The sequence below is a fragment of the Sapajus apella genome, unplaced genomic scaffold (genome assembly GCF_009761245.1).
Source record: "Sapajus apella isolate SASKATOON/1434 unplaced genomic scaffold, GSC_monkey_1.0 scaffold45, whole genome shotgun sequence".
NCBI lineage: Eukaryota > Metazoa > Chordata > Mammalia > Primates > Cebidae > Sapajus > Sapajus apella.
The window spans coordinates 2,995,483-3,009,969 of NW_022436985.1; the positions used below are offsets into that span (position 1 = coordinate 2,995,483).

General features: G+C 35.0%; 1 protein-coding gene across 3 annotated transcripts in view; it reads right to left on the minus strand.

Annotated features, from left to right (window-relative positions):
* BMPR1B (bone morphogenetic protein receptor type 1B) overlaps positions 1-14,487 on the minus strand; it is a 398,414-nt gene that overhangs the window by 86,521 nt on the left and 297,406 nt on the right. The gene's annotated exons all lie outside the window — the stretch shown is intronic.

The following is a 14,487-nucleotide window of genomic DNA, read 5'->3' on the forward strand; positions in this document are numbered from 1 at the left end:
ACCAGTAATGGCCATGGCTCTGAGTGGGAAAAGCATGAAACAATATTCTAGGAAAATATGCTTATGTTATGTCTATGAGTTCCTCCTATCTGAGAAGGGCTTGTCAGTACAGGCAATTTCCCAACCACACTCTCCTATGACAAGAAAGGCATTTCTGTTATATTAACAAGTAGAAAAGTAATAGACACCTCTGATTCAGGAATGAGACCTCCTGGCCTAGGGTCTGCTCTTTGTCTGCCAAGAGAAACTTTTATTCTGTGAGAGGAGAGTCCATGATAAAGGTTCATAGGCAAATTAACAGCTACTCACAAAGCTAGACTCAGAATTAAGAACAGCAGCTGTCCCAAGAAGTTATCATTTCCCCTCAAGCAAGCAGGATTGCAAGTGGGCTACTCTACTAAGTTTTTAGCAAAGGAAAAGTAATCTGATTTGAATCAGGACTAATGGAAGCTCTAAATCACATGTAGTTTTTCTTGTAAATTAAATAACAAAACAACAAAACTGTTTCAGTAAAATTCTGATTTTAAAGATAAAATATTATTATAATTGATACTGAAAAAGCAAACATCGTTCAGTGAAGAAGCCCTAGTTGAATATTTTATTGTAGAGGACATTTTCTTGAATTGTCTTCAATTATTAGAAAAAAATTCATGTTTCAAGCTGAAAGAGAAGAGGGATAAATGTACTCAATTTCATTACTGGCTATCTCTTCTGTTATACAAAATGCTACAAATATATTTACAAATGGATAAGAGGATACAAGATTCTTACAATTCATTTTTATAAAATCTTAACAGATATTTTACTTCTGAGGTATAAGAGGTTAGAGAATGAAGTCAAATGAGTACCAGTTCCTTCTCCTCCCTTATTCCACACTATCCTGAATTTGCTATTTATCTCTCCCAGGAATATTTTTAAGAGCTTTATTGGGATATAATTGACATACCATAAAATTCACTCATTTTTAATATGCACAAATCATTGCTTTTTAATACAGGCATAGAGGTATACAACCATCAAATGACAGAATTTTAGAACCCTCTCAAAAACAAAATCATATACAGGCAGCCACTTCCTATGCCCCCAGCCTCTCTGAAATTTTTAAGTCAATGGAAGATACAATTCTTTGTATCTGGTGTCTTTCACTTGGTATAGTTTTTAATATTTGTTGTATTAAATTTTACATGTTGTAGCATGTATCAGTACTTCATTCTTTTACTGCCAAATAACATTCTATTATAGAGATATACAACATTTGGTATTTAATATATTTAACATTTATATTATCTACAACGCTGCTATGAACATTCTGTGTGCAAGTTTTTTATGGACACATTTTCTTATCTTTCTTAGGTATATACCTAGGAGTCAAATTGCTAGATCATATGACAACTACATAACATTTTGAGGAACTGCCAGACTGTTTAACAAAGCAGTTGTACCATTTTACATTCCCAGGAAATACAGATGAGGGTTCCAATTTCTCCACATCCTTAGCAACATTTGTTATTATATATTTTTTATTATAGCCATACTAGTACATGGTATACTAGGTGGTATATTGTGTTTTTGATTGAATTTCTCTGATAACTTAGGATGCTGAGTCTTTTTTTATGTGATTGTCAGCCACTTATATACATTCTTTGGAGAAATGTCTGTTTAGATCCTTGTCTATTTTTAAACTGGGTTATTTTTCTTTTTGTTATTAATTTGTAATGGTTCTCTACATAGGCTAGATTCATGTGTGTTATTGGATATATGATTTGCAAATATATTCTTCCATTATGTGGACTGTCTTTTCACTTTCTTGGTGATGTGCTCTAAAGCAGCAGTTCCCAACCTTTGTGGCACCACAGAAGAGTTTTGTGGAAGACAATTTTTCTAGAAACAGGAGTGGAAGCGGATGGTTTCGGGATGAAACTGTTCCACCGCACATCATCAGGCAAAAGGATGCTGCAACCTAGATCCCTTGCATGCACAGTTCACAATAGGGTTTGCTCTCCTATGAGGATCTGATGCTCCCACTGATCTGACAGGAGGGAGTGCTCAGGCATTGACACTCACATGCCAGCTGCTCAATTCCCGCTGTGTGGCCAGCTCCTAACAGGTCAGTGACCACTACCAGTCTGCGGCCCAGGGGTTGGGAACCCATGTTCTAAACTGTATTTTTTTTAATTGATAAAGACTTTCATTATTTTTTCTATTATTGCTTTTGCTTTTGGTGTCATATCTATGACACCATTTCTTAATCTTATGAATATTTCCATATAATTATTTATCTACACCTATAAATGATATATCACTCTTAAAAGTAGTTGAAACAATTACATTCTAACAGTGGTTAAGTGCTCCCATTTCTCCACATCCTTGCCAAACCTTGGTAATCTAAATCTGCCAATTGTTTTGCCAACCTGCTGACTATAATGTGATATGTCATATTATTTTAACTTTCAATTCTCTATTTATGTAGCTTCTTTTTCTACATTTACATACTACTCCTCTGTAAATGCCCTGTTTATGTCTTCTACCATTTTTATTATTTTTATTTTTCTCCTTCTTGAAGATGTTTATATGCAATGAATAATAGACACTTTCCAGTTACATGTCATACAACAAGCTTTTCAAGAGTATTGAGCATCCTTTTGCTTGTTTTACTTTATTTAACTACTATGTACTAATTTTACTATCAACAAATTCTAAAATGTTTTATGGTTTTGCATCTTTTTTAATATTAAATCATATAAATATTAACCTCTAAGAAATGTTATCTGGTATAGCTGCTAGAAGAAAGGATACAATAGTCAGAGTCTTAATTTCAATCTAAAATTTACCATGTATTAGCTTTGCGACTTTGAGCAAGTTATTTACCTTCTCTGAACTGTTTCCACATTCATACAAATAGAACAATAAAAGCCCCTGTACCTATGATCTACCCTAGGCTATAATCATATTATCACTATAGCTAAAAAAAACTGTGAAACTGTAAGTTTTTATATCTGAAAGAGCAACTAGCCTTAACTTGCTCTGTGCTTAACATCTATAAATGCAAAAATGCACATATTAAAACCTAAAATGAATGTTGATATTTGTATCCTTGTATTTCTAAATTGTAAAATTAAAAATGAAATATGTCAGTTATTGTCCATTAGCTTATTAATAGCTATTGTAACTATAAGAATACCACTTTCTTTTTTCACTCCTAGATCTTTTTTTATTATTATGAAGATAATAAGGTGATTCATTAAGCACAGAAATACCATAATCTCAGCACTTTGGGAGGCCAAGGCGGGTGGCTCATGAAGTCAGGAATTCGAGATCAGCCTGGCCAAGATGGTGAAATCCCATCTCTACTAAAAATACAAAAATTAGCCAGGCACAGTGGTGGGCACCTGTAATCCCAGCTACTCAGAAGCCTGAGGCAGGAGAATCGCTTGAACCCGGGAGGCAGAGGTTGCAGTGAGCTGAGACTGTGTCACTGCACTCTATCCTGGGTGACAGGGCCAGGCTCCATCTCAGGGGAAAAAAAAAAAAAAAAAAAAAAAACAGCACAGAAATAATAAAAAGAATCCAGACTAAAACGTAAATCTTTCTAGAACTTCTTGGGGGAATAATTGTGCCAGAGTATCTTATAAAATATAAGTAGATAATATGACATCTTAGCAGATTTTTAAAAGCCCTTAAGCAAATACAAGCAGCAAAACAAAGCCACAGAAGGAAACCAAGCATTCTCATTCAGCTTGCAAAACCAAAGTCAGGATTCACAGTTACTGAAGAAATAACTAATGGAGAGTTTGAAAAACTAGGATGAATACTATAGCAATTTTACCTGCTAAGGAAGGTTCACTGATTATCCTAACACATTCTACGGCAGTCACCCAAACCCATAAAGTCAAATGTGTAAATCAAGAGGATCCAAGTACAAGTGATACTCTACAATGGAAAGGAACAGTAACCATGCAATTTTAGCATTAAGAAATAAATCTGTAGAGATGTTCACACTCATTCCCAAGGTGTACAGCTGCAGATCACAATTCTTAGTTACAGTCACAGCTAATTAGGGTATTTTGCATGTAATCTCTTTAGATCAACATTTTAGGAAGAGGAAAAAGAAAAAGATGCTCCATTATTCAATCTGAGGTGCAAATTATTTTTCCTAGAACTCAAATGTGTTCCCCTACTTTGTCCCCTTTTCACCTCAGACACTGAGGCATTTTAGGTCAGAACAAACTGTACAATAGCTGCATTCCCATAATCACTAAATTATGAAAGCCTAAATGTGGTTGAATACAGAGTACTTTTGCAAACTAGAATATATTAGAATATTAGCATACAAATATTAGAATAAATAGGAATATCAAAGCAGAAAGTTATCAGCTCTGGGCTTTATTCATACACTGACATTTATTCTTAAAGATGGTGGTGGTGGTGGCAGTGGTGGTGGTGGTGGGGTATGCTTTTGTTACCTGTTTCTTAAATAAGTGTTTCTACAGTATATTTGTCTATTCTCATACTGCTATAAAAAACTACCTGAGACTGAGTGAAGAAAAGAGATTTAATGGACTCAGTTCCACAGCTGTAGAGGAAGCATGGCTGGTCAGACCTCAGGAAACTTCCAATTATGGGGGAAGAGCAAAGGGAAAGCAAAACATCTTTATATGATGGCAGGAGAGACAGTGAGTGAATAGGGAAGTGCCACACACTTTTAAACCATCAGATCTTATGACAACTCACTCTCACAAGAAGCGCAAGGGAGAAACACCCCCATGATCCAATCACCTCCCACTAGGTCCCTCTACCCAACACTGGGAATTACAATTCAACATGAGATTTGGGTGGGGACACAAATCCAAACCCTATCATGTGGCAAAGACCTTGTTTTAGCTTTCTAAACATACAGCCTAAACAGCAATTCTAAGGCCAAATTTAAATGTAATCCCTAAAGAACTAGAACTAAAAACTCTAGGATCCCAAGTTCTGTCCTGACGCTAGCACTAATAGTGAAACTTTAAATAATTCACCTAACAACTTTCTGCTTCGATTTCCTCACTTTCAAAAATGAGAAAACAAAAGCAGATAATAAAAATTAACTAGGTCGGCCAGGGGTGGTGGCTCACTCCTGTAATCACAGCACTTCGGGAGACAAAGGCAAGTGGATCACCTGGGCTCAGGAGTTTGAGATCAGCCTGGGCAACACGGTGAAACCCCGTCTCTACTAAAAATATAAAAATTTAGTCGGACATAGGGGCAGGTGCCTGTAGTCCCAGCTTCTAGGGAGGCTGAGGCCTATAATCTCGGCAACTCAGGAGGCTGAGACATGAGAATCACCTGAACCTGGGAGGTGGAGGTTGCAGAGAGCCAAGATCACGTCATTGCAATCCTGCCTGGGCGACAGGGTGGGACCCTGCCACAAAAGAAAAAAAGAAAATTAAGTCTCTTTTCAAATGGGAGGGTAGGTGTTTTAGGTTGTATAAATGTTTGTTTACATAACAGCCTTTGTTTTCTGTTAAAGGAAACCTTAAGCTCCAGCATCCCACACACAAACTACTTCCGTTCTTACTTGAAAGGAAATTCCTTTTCAAGGTTCACAGTACATTAGAGACAGCTGCATTGCTGAGCTTCCTCCAGAAACTTAAAAAAGCTGCAGATGTAGCCCATGCATGACATGGATTATGGAACGGGACAATCCCAAGCATTTGGAATGCCCCTTCTCTTGCCCTCTTTTAATTTTATATATTCTGGGATATGGTCTGTGTATATTAAATGGAAAGAGGCAGGGAGGGAGGGAGGGTGTGTGCGTGTGTGTGTGTGTGTGTGTGTGTGTGTGTTTATTCTAAATCAAGTCTAAAGTTCCTGGGGGAACATAGGAGCTCTCTAAAATAGCTATCTTGAGTGCTAATTTTCAAAGCAAGATAAGGTAAAAAGTACATTTCCAGTTAATGACATTTTAACAACTATCAGTCACTATCTATTTACTTCCAAAGAGGCAAGCCTCACATCATCCACACAGTCATTCCCTGGGTATGTTTCCATATTGCCAGGGAACACAAAAGTGTTTATCTGGAAAACTCAATTCTGGACTCAGAATCCACAAAATAATATTAAACTAAGGTAGTAAGAATTCTGGCATAGATCTTTTCCAGCAGAAGCAGGAGAGTTATGACTTAGTTTCTTTTCAGGACAGTCCCCAAAACAGCCTAGATAGCCATAAAGATATAACTTTTTCCTTTGGAAATAACTGTTTAACTGGAGATGAGCAGAGGGCTCAGGAGCATGCAAACTGCAACACGGTGTTTTCTGAGGGAGCAATCACAGAGCCAAACTCTGAACAGATTTCCAGGAGCTTAATAGGTATCTAATGACTATTCGGAGACAGAAATTATTTAATTGAATGTATCTGAGGAAGAGACAGGAAATTTGGGATTCCCATTTTATTTCACTCTTTCAGAAACCTTTCAGCTCACACTTGGATTGTTCACAATAAATTAAGATTCCTTATCCCTCTTCATTATTGGGGACAATATTTGTGTAATGCTAGGACAACTGTTTTATTGAACAACACATCATGCTGAAAACATTTTATAAAACGATGTGTAAGTATATGGGTAAGTTACTTTTGAAACAAAGTCTGAAAATCCCTTTTAAATACATGTAGTGTCTTTTCTTACTCTGAAAGTGGAGTTAGAGGTTCTAACTGTAGGTAAAGAATAAAGTGAACCTTATTATCTTGAATTCAACGTGTACAAACTCTTCTGGGATAGCTTATTAAATGGAAGCCTTCTCAGCTCAACTCCCAAATATTTGGTTAGTGGTTTTGAAATGGAGTATTGGGACCTGTGTGTTAACAATGACCTGTAGTGATTCTGATACAGTAAATACATAGAACCATGCTGTGAAAACTGCAGACTCCATGTTTCTAAAATTGGGGAGTGTTGGTCAAACACTGCCCACCAGCTGATTCCTACTCAATGGCCATTGCAGCAAGTGCTCAGCCAACGCTCAATGAACATCTGCATGTAACCTCAAGTCCCACCAGACAGGCCAAAAAGAGGCAGAAAATCACCTGATCCTGAACTCAGGTCTCTTTTGCCACACTGCACAAATCTGCCACAAGGAAAACACATTGGCCAACTGTTATATTATTGTTGGCAAGCACCGAAATTTGCTCAAAACCCTTACAAATGAAATCCAGCTGCTTAAGCTCAATACCAGATGTCTTCTACAATGTGCAGCTTTGATAGATTAAATTGAGCATAAGAAAGAGATGAAATATACGAAAATCGAATTTGCAAGATGTTTGTCATTAAGTCTATTTAACAAAAAAGACAGAAAATTATGTTTTTTTACCATAATAAGTACAGTAGATTAATATTATTCATAATAGCTACTAATGTGCTTTATGTTATGAATAAACCATTTGGTATATCTGTATGAAATCACCCCAAAAACGACCCCCCAGAAATTCCCCTATTGAAAGAATGTCATGTGCCTGTAAAATCTCATGATTTAGCAGAAGGCTCTTTCTCCTTCAGACTCTTCCCCCAATTTGAACGTGTTTTTACTCAGGGCATAAGAAGTTAAGTAGGAAATAGTGATACTGTCTGATTTCAATAAACTGTAATAATCCTATGAAGGCATAAATGTATATATAAAACGTGTGTGCAGATGTGTATAATGTGTGTAAGAAAGTGTGAATTAAAAAGGCAACTGAAGTGGCATCTACCCCTCTTCTGTTAACATGTCACGATGGACCTCTTTTGTTATTGTTGTTGTGTTCCAGGTCACTGCACACACTTCTCAATAACCACAGTGAATTCAAAGCCTAAGTTAAATGCAGAGAAACCACTCAACTATTCCCCGCAAAGAGCTGGTGCACATTTCCTCACTCAAATCAGCCAATATTTCATGGGTAAATACAGCATATTATTCTTTCAACATTAACCTTTTTTTAAAAAAAGTAGAAATATAAAAAGACTTCTTTATAATGCAATTTGAAAATAGCACATATTTGTGCATATCAGCTCTAACCAAGACAAACATTCAGTTGAGATTTAGCCCCATAAAAAAGTGCATAATCATTAAAATTATACACAACTGCAAGTGACAAGGGTGTATTCATTTTTTCATATTTAAAAAAACAGTGATTTGAAATACTGATTTGAGTTTTTCAGACTTGAAAAAAATTAGTTTTCTTTTAGAGAGAAGCCAGAATAAAGGTAAACACTTTAGCAAAGACTTCATTTGATAATGAATATTTCTATAAATGTAATAACAGAAAGATAATTTCATGTGGAGTTTGCAAAACAAACCCTGACTTGGATGTTTTTGAAGCTCCGTGCTACTGGCGTTGGCATAACTTGTATCAAAGATAAAAAGAAATGGCCAGAAAAAATTTTAAGATTCCCTGTTATATTAAGCTGATTCACACTTGGCTGATATCTCATCAGTGCAGTTTCTACATTACGGAAGTCCCACAGTTGATTTTTTAAAATAGTGTAAGTCACTATTTCCTTATATGTAAATCTCCATTAAAATTGTGAAGACGCCAATACGACTATGGGACATTATGCAACACAGAATACTATTACGGCAGTAAAAAACCACAAGCCAAAGACAATTTTCACCATGTACTAATGAGGTTTTTGACAAGCGATTTCGATATGTACATTAATTTTCCTCTGGACACCAGAAGAAATCAGACACATAGTTTCAGACATTAAGTGTCCAGAATCTGACTGAATGATACATATATAACACTAGCCTCAAACGCATATCCTGTTCAGAAATCATAAATGCAAAATGTATGAGATACTATTTTGAGACATTTAGTCTGCATCTAACATTTCAATAAAGGAGTGAAACTTGTATATAACAATCTCCTCAGACTGAAGTCTGTTAAGTCACTACACTACTTGTTTCATACATTATTTCTGCCACCACACTGATATCCTGAATTTCTATAGCATCTTTTTTTAAAGAGTAAAAGATATCAGATATACTTTCATTTACTATTAGGATACTTCTGTAGGACGTATAGAAATACATTATCATTATTTTTGGTAATAACATTTGCTGAATAACGAAGTTCAAGTGAGAAATATTAATGTGTTTTTTAAATAATTTTCAAAATATTTATCTGACAAATAACTCACTTGCTAGTCAATATCAATTCAGTACAAACAAAAGAGTCCTGGAAGTATTTATATTACTATTAAACGTGACAACAGTAGCTATGTTAAAGGTTTTTTCATTGCCAACATAATCCAACCGTCTTCTAGAAAAATTAGACAATAATAGACACTGTGAGCAGGTGCAGTTTTTCTAGAAGAGGGTTTGGATTACGTTGGCAATCAAAAACATTTACCAAGGCTAGTGGGTTACCTTTGATTATTCTAAGGGTCCACAGCCAATCAAATTCTCTCTCTAAAGAAATTAAAATTAAAAGTGAAACATCTATCAGTTAACTCTGTAGAGCTAAGCAGAATGGTCTTGGAACATTAGGGACTGCGGCCACCATTTTCAGTCAAGCAAGAAACTATAAGTATGTCCAGGGACATAGATTCCTCTATATGCCAAGCCTGTGCTATGCACTCAAGACACAGCAATACATAAAATGGACAGAGTTTGTTCTTCTGAGACGCTTAGCTTCCAGCAGGAGACATACATAATGATAAATTATGAAGTGTACCATAAAGGAAAAATAAAACACAATGAGGGATTCTATCAAGGGGATTTCATTTAATTTAGACTGTCAAGGAAAACTTAACTAAATGGCACTTACGCAAATGCATGGATAAACAGAGTAGAAAGGCAAAGAACTTTCCAGACTGTGAAAGCAGGATATGTGAAGTACCTGAGTGAGAAAAAAAGTTGGATCATTCTTTGCTTTCTTTTGTTTTCAGTAAAAGGCCTATATGGCTGATGCTCTGTATGTAATGAGATGAGTACAAGATTAGTCAGGAGTCAGCTGACACCAAACCTTGCAGGACATAGGAAGATCTGGATTTTATCCTAAATGCAAGGAGCGTCCATTAAATAATGTTAAACAAAAAGAAAAGAAGGGAGCAGACATACAGCGAGAGTGGAATGTGCACAAGGCCCTCAGGGAAAGACAGACACAGACACGGAGACATTCAGGTCCTCGTGGCTTTCTGGGTACCATGAGGCTTTAGCTTCTCTTTATGTTTCCTTTAGCTTCTCTTTATGTCTGCATTAAACTTCGTTCTCTACTTAAGACTCTGTTCTTTATAACTGAAATATCAATACTATGATTTTATATAGTTAACGAATTATCAAGATAATGTAATAGAGATGGTATCAAGCAGAGAAATCCGTTAATTCAGAGAGTCATTTTCCAAGTTAAAAGAAACATGGAGAGGCCTACAGTAAGAATAAAGTTATTCTGAGTGCAAAGTAAAAAGATCATCCTTATGATTTTACTATTCACATTTCCAAACCAACAAATATCTATTAACATAGAAAAAGTCACTATTTTACAGATAAAAAATGTAATAATCAAGATCAGAGTGCATCTGGACCTAAAATGCAGCATAAGAAAGCTCGACAGAAAACTTAGCTGATTAAGATAATTGTTCTATAATTAGTTGTCAATACTTTCTTCTTATTTGAGGATTTCTTCAAATTCCTGTATGAATTCTAAAAATAGATATGCATTTGAAAAGTTGGGGGAAGAAAATATAGATTTATTCCTGGCAGTTCTAAATCAATAAAATATTTCTACAGTGTTATTTCAGATTCAATTGGCTTACAAGGAAAAACAGAAACTAATTTGGGTTATTTCACATTCTATTTTTTTCAAAAGCCTTCATATAAGACTTGCATATCGTTACCAGCATTTTGAAAATAACTTATAAAAAAGGTGAAACCAAATAATTTCAGTCTGTACTCAGCAATTATGTGAATGTATTATCCAATCTCATGTGCAGCACTAAAGATGAAAACTATAGTTTAGCCATCTTCCTCCCAGGTAAATGACAAGAGATCAAATTCCTTACATCTGTGATGCTCACCACAAGTTGTAGTGACTGCCGATTAACAGCCTGGGATTAATTGTTAGAAATGCCACATAATAGCTGTAGTAGGAAATATTTTAAACACAGAACCACATTTATGCATTTAACAGCTGTGTTGGTCTAACAGTTCAGATTTTCACTATACTTTGCCATATGGTAATAAGGATCATTTTTCACTTAAAAATATCACCAAAAACCAATGCCCCATGGCAATATTATTCTGTGACACTACACATTCACAGCCATGTTTGTTATCCTCCACTTACTGGATTCCCTAATTGCCCTGATTTTACTAAAAAAAAAATTTATAACAGATTTTTTTTTTATTTTGAAATTAGTGTCAACTAGGCGATAGACAAATATGCCAATAGGAAACCTATGGAATATGGCCTGGCAACGGAGAGGTGGCATGTAAAATCCAGATTATATAAAACTGCAGGGACCATGGAGGCTTGGATCTGGTTTTGATCACTGGGCTTGAGGATTTTCCTGTATTCACAAAAGAATGGATTTCTACTTCCTATCTCACCTCGTTTTCCTGTAAGCATCTTTACTGATGTAGAATCACTCCTAAAATAAATGTGGCTACCAATTTTTATTTAATCTGATTGCTTTAATAAACTATTAGCATTATTTTATGAGGGAAAAATTGTAGAAATTTTCACATGTACACTTGACAGGGAACTAAATGAAAATTTCACCATTTTAAATGATGGAACATGAAGCCTATCCACGTCAGGAAGGGGACGTTGTTGCCACCATTGTGTTAGAACAACAAATCCAGAGTCCTTTAGTTTTTAGGTGTGTCAGTCTATCAACTTTATAACTTTACTAAATTCCCTTAACAGGATTTAAGAAGAAGGGGAGTGAACAAAATGATGCTTTAATACTGTTTATAGACTGTACTATATTCAATGTTTTAGTACTGTTTACACATTGTACTGTAGTCATTATGACTGCCTGTGAGTCTCTACTATGTTTGGAGAATAAAGGTGCAGGGTGGTACAAGTAGCTAAATCTAAAAATAATCCATTTCAAGTAGAAATAAACACTACAGATTTTGACCATTTCAGGTCATATTTTCACTTTTAGGAAGGCAATTCCCCATTTCCTAGCTTTAAAAATATGTTTCTGAAGCAATCACTATATTCCAGTATTTAAAAGACTTGCAGTTCAAGACCTCTACCAAGACGGTACTCATGCCTCCTCTTTTTTGAAGCCTGTCTCTTTTTAGTAAAACATTTAAGGTAATAGGTAGACAATGATAAGATTTAGGTTGATGAATCACCACACACATAGGTCACCCTTGCTTCTATTCCAAGTAGGAAGAGTTCTTCTTTCCACTTATTGTGACTTTGCAGAGCTTTGTCGCAAGCTCAATTGGAAAGAAGTGGAACTGCAATATCATACATATTCGCTTCATATAAATCTTTTAGGTTTCCACGTATTTAATTAACAAAATATTTTATGCCCCTGATGCTCACATTCTCCAAATGTCTCAAGTTGTCATTTTGGAACATATTTACTTTAAATATGGATTTCAGATCTCAGAATATTAATCTTGGCTTTGTCACTCAAAAGTCATGACCACATCATTTATCAGTGCTTTATATTTTCCTTTTCTGTGATCATCATTCCACTGAAATAGATGCAGAATGATTGTAAAGCGTGTCAGAAATTGTCAATGAATATTTCACTTTAATAGTTCAAGTGGCTTAATTTTGGTTAATCTCATAGTCCTTCCCTATTAATAGCACATTCTTTATTTATCAGGGCAAAAAATAAATAACAACAAGTGTATTTTATACAAAGTTACAGAGAGTTCCACAACAAAAAAAGTCAACTGGTGACAAAGCTGGGAAAATCAACTGTGATTTAACATGTTCATCACACTAAGATGATCTGTTGGATGGTCACAATCTTATCTCAGTGTACATTCCTAGCTTGGCTGCTTCCTATTTTTGCCTAAATTATTAATAATGATAGTAATAACAGCAAACCTTCAGGCAATATTATGAGCCAGACACTATTCTAAGTGCTTATGTATATTTACTCATTTAGTAGTTAAACCTATAGTAAATATAATTATATTGCTATTTTACAGTTGAGAAAATTAGACAACAATAAGATAATTTATTCAAGTTCACACAACAAGTGGCAGAGCTAAGATTGAAAACCAGGCATTCTGGGCCCAGAATTTGTAATCTTAGACACTAATATATTATGATATAAAATAAATTAAGTAGACACATATCTCACACACACACACACACACACACACACACACACACACAAGTGCCCTGTAAAGGGAGCTTTTCACACATACAGACACACACATACACATACACACACACACACACACACGTACCCTGCAAAGGGAGCTTTTTAAAAAGGCTCCCTACACCTACATGACCTCGAGGAAGACAAGGAATGTCTATGGACGTCAACCACCTCACTAGAAGAAGACATTAAGACATCATTTTATACCACATTATGTTGAAGTACATTCTAAGCTTAGTATTTTATAATTCAAAGATTCTGTCTGTAGCATATGGCCTCTTTGCTTTTTATTGGCATAACTCAATACTAAATTTAAGTATTTGCATATTTCAAAGACAATGCCTAAAGAGAGTAAGCAACCACCCCTCAGCAACGAAGAAGTAGTAACTGGAATAGAGGAAAGAGAATTTCACCTCATGTATATCATGCTTTGAGCTTCCTGGAACATTCTTATAACACAATTTCCCTGAAGTCTTTCTATTCTCCCTAGAAGATACTAGATTATAACAATTTTTAGAGAATAAGCTAGTAAACTAGGTTGATGAAATATCTATCATTCCTATCAATACATGAAAATTAAATTTACGTATACCAATATAAGTAAAAATATATGTATGTATACCAAAATTAAAAACATTTTCTGTACAGCCAAGCCATAGAACATAATAGTGTCAAAAAATACCTTCAGATTACGAAAATCTGAATCCTGCAAATACCAATCAAAAGTACACAATCTTCTGATAAATAGTATAGCTAAGTTAGTTCTATAACATGCGTCCACAAGTACATAAAGTTGAGCCTAAATACATTTCCATCTCATTCATATTCCCTTTATCACCTGACTTCATTTTATAAAGCCATTATTTCCTTATTTCCAACCTTATAACTTCCTCTTTATATAATCACTGACAAGGCCCGTTATTTCACATTCAGTTCATTAGCTTTCTTCTCATTTGAAAACAGTTCAACTACTCTTAAAATTACTTTTTAATTCAAAACTTTTAAATACATTTTAAAATTTGCTATATTTTAGTCAACTTGATGAAATAACAATTCTTCTGAACAAAATTATTACAAAGCAAGCCCCTGTTCTTAAAGGCGAATAAACATTTGACATAGTCACTAACTATAATCATTGCCATTGCAAAATTAAAGATTTAATCAATGCATTCATATA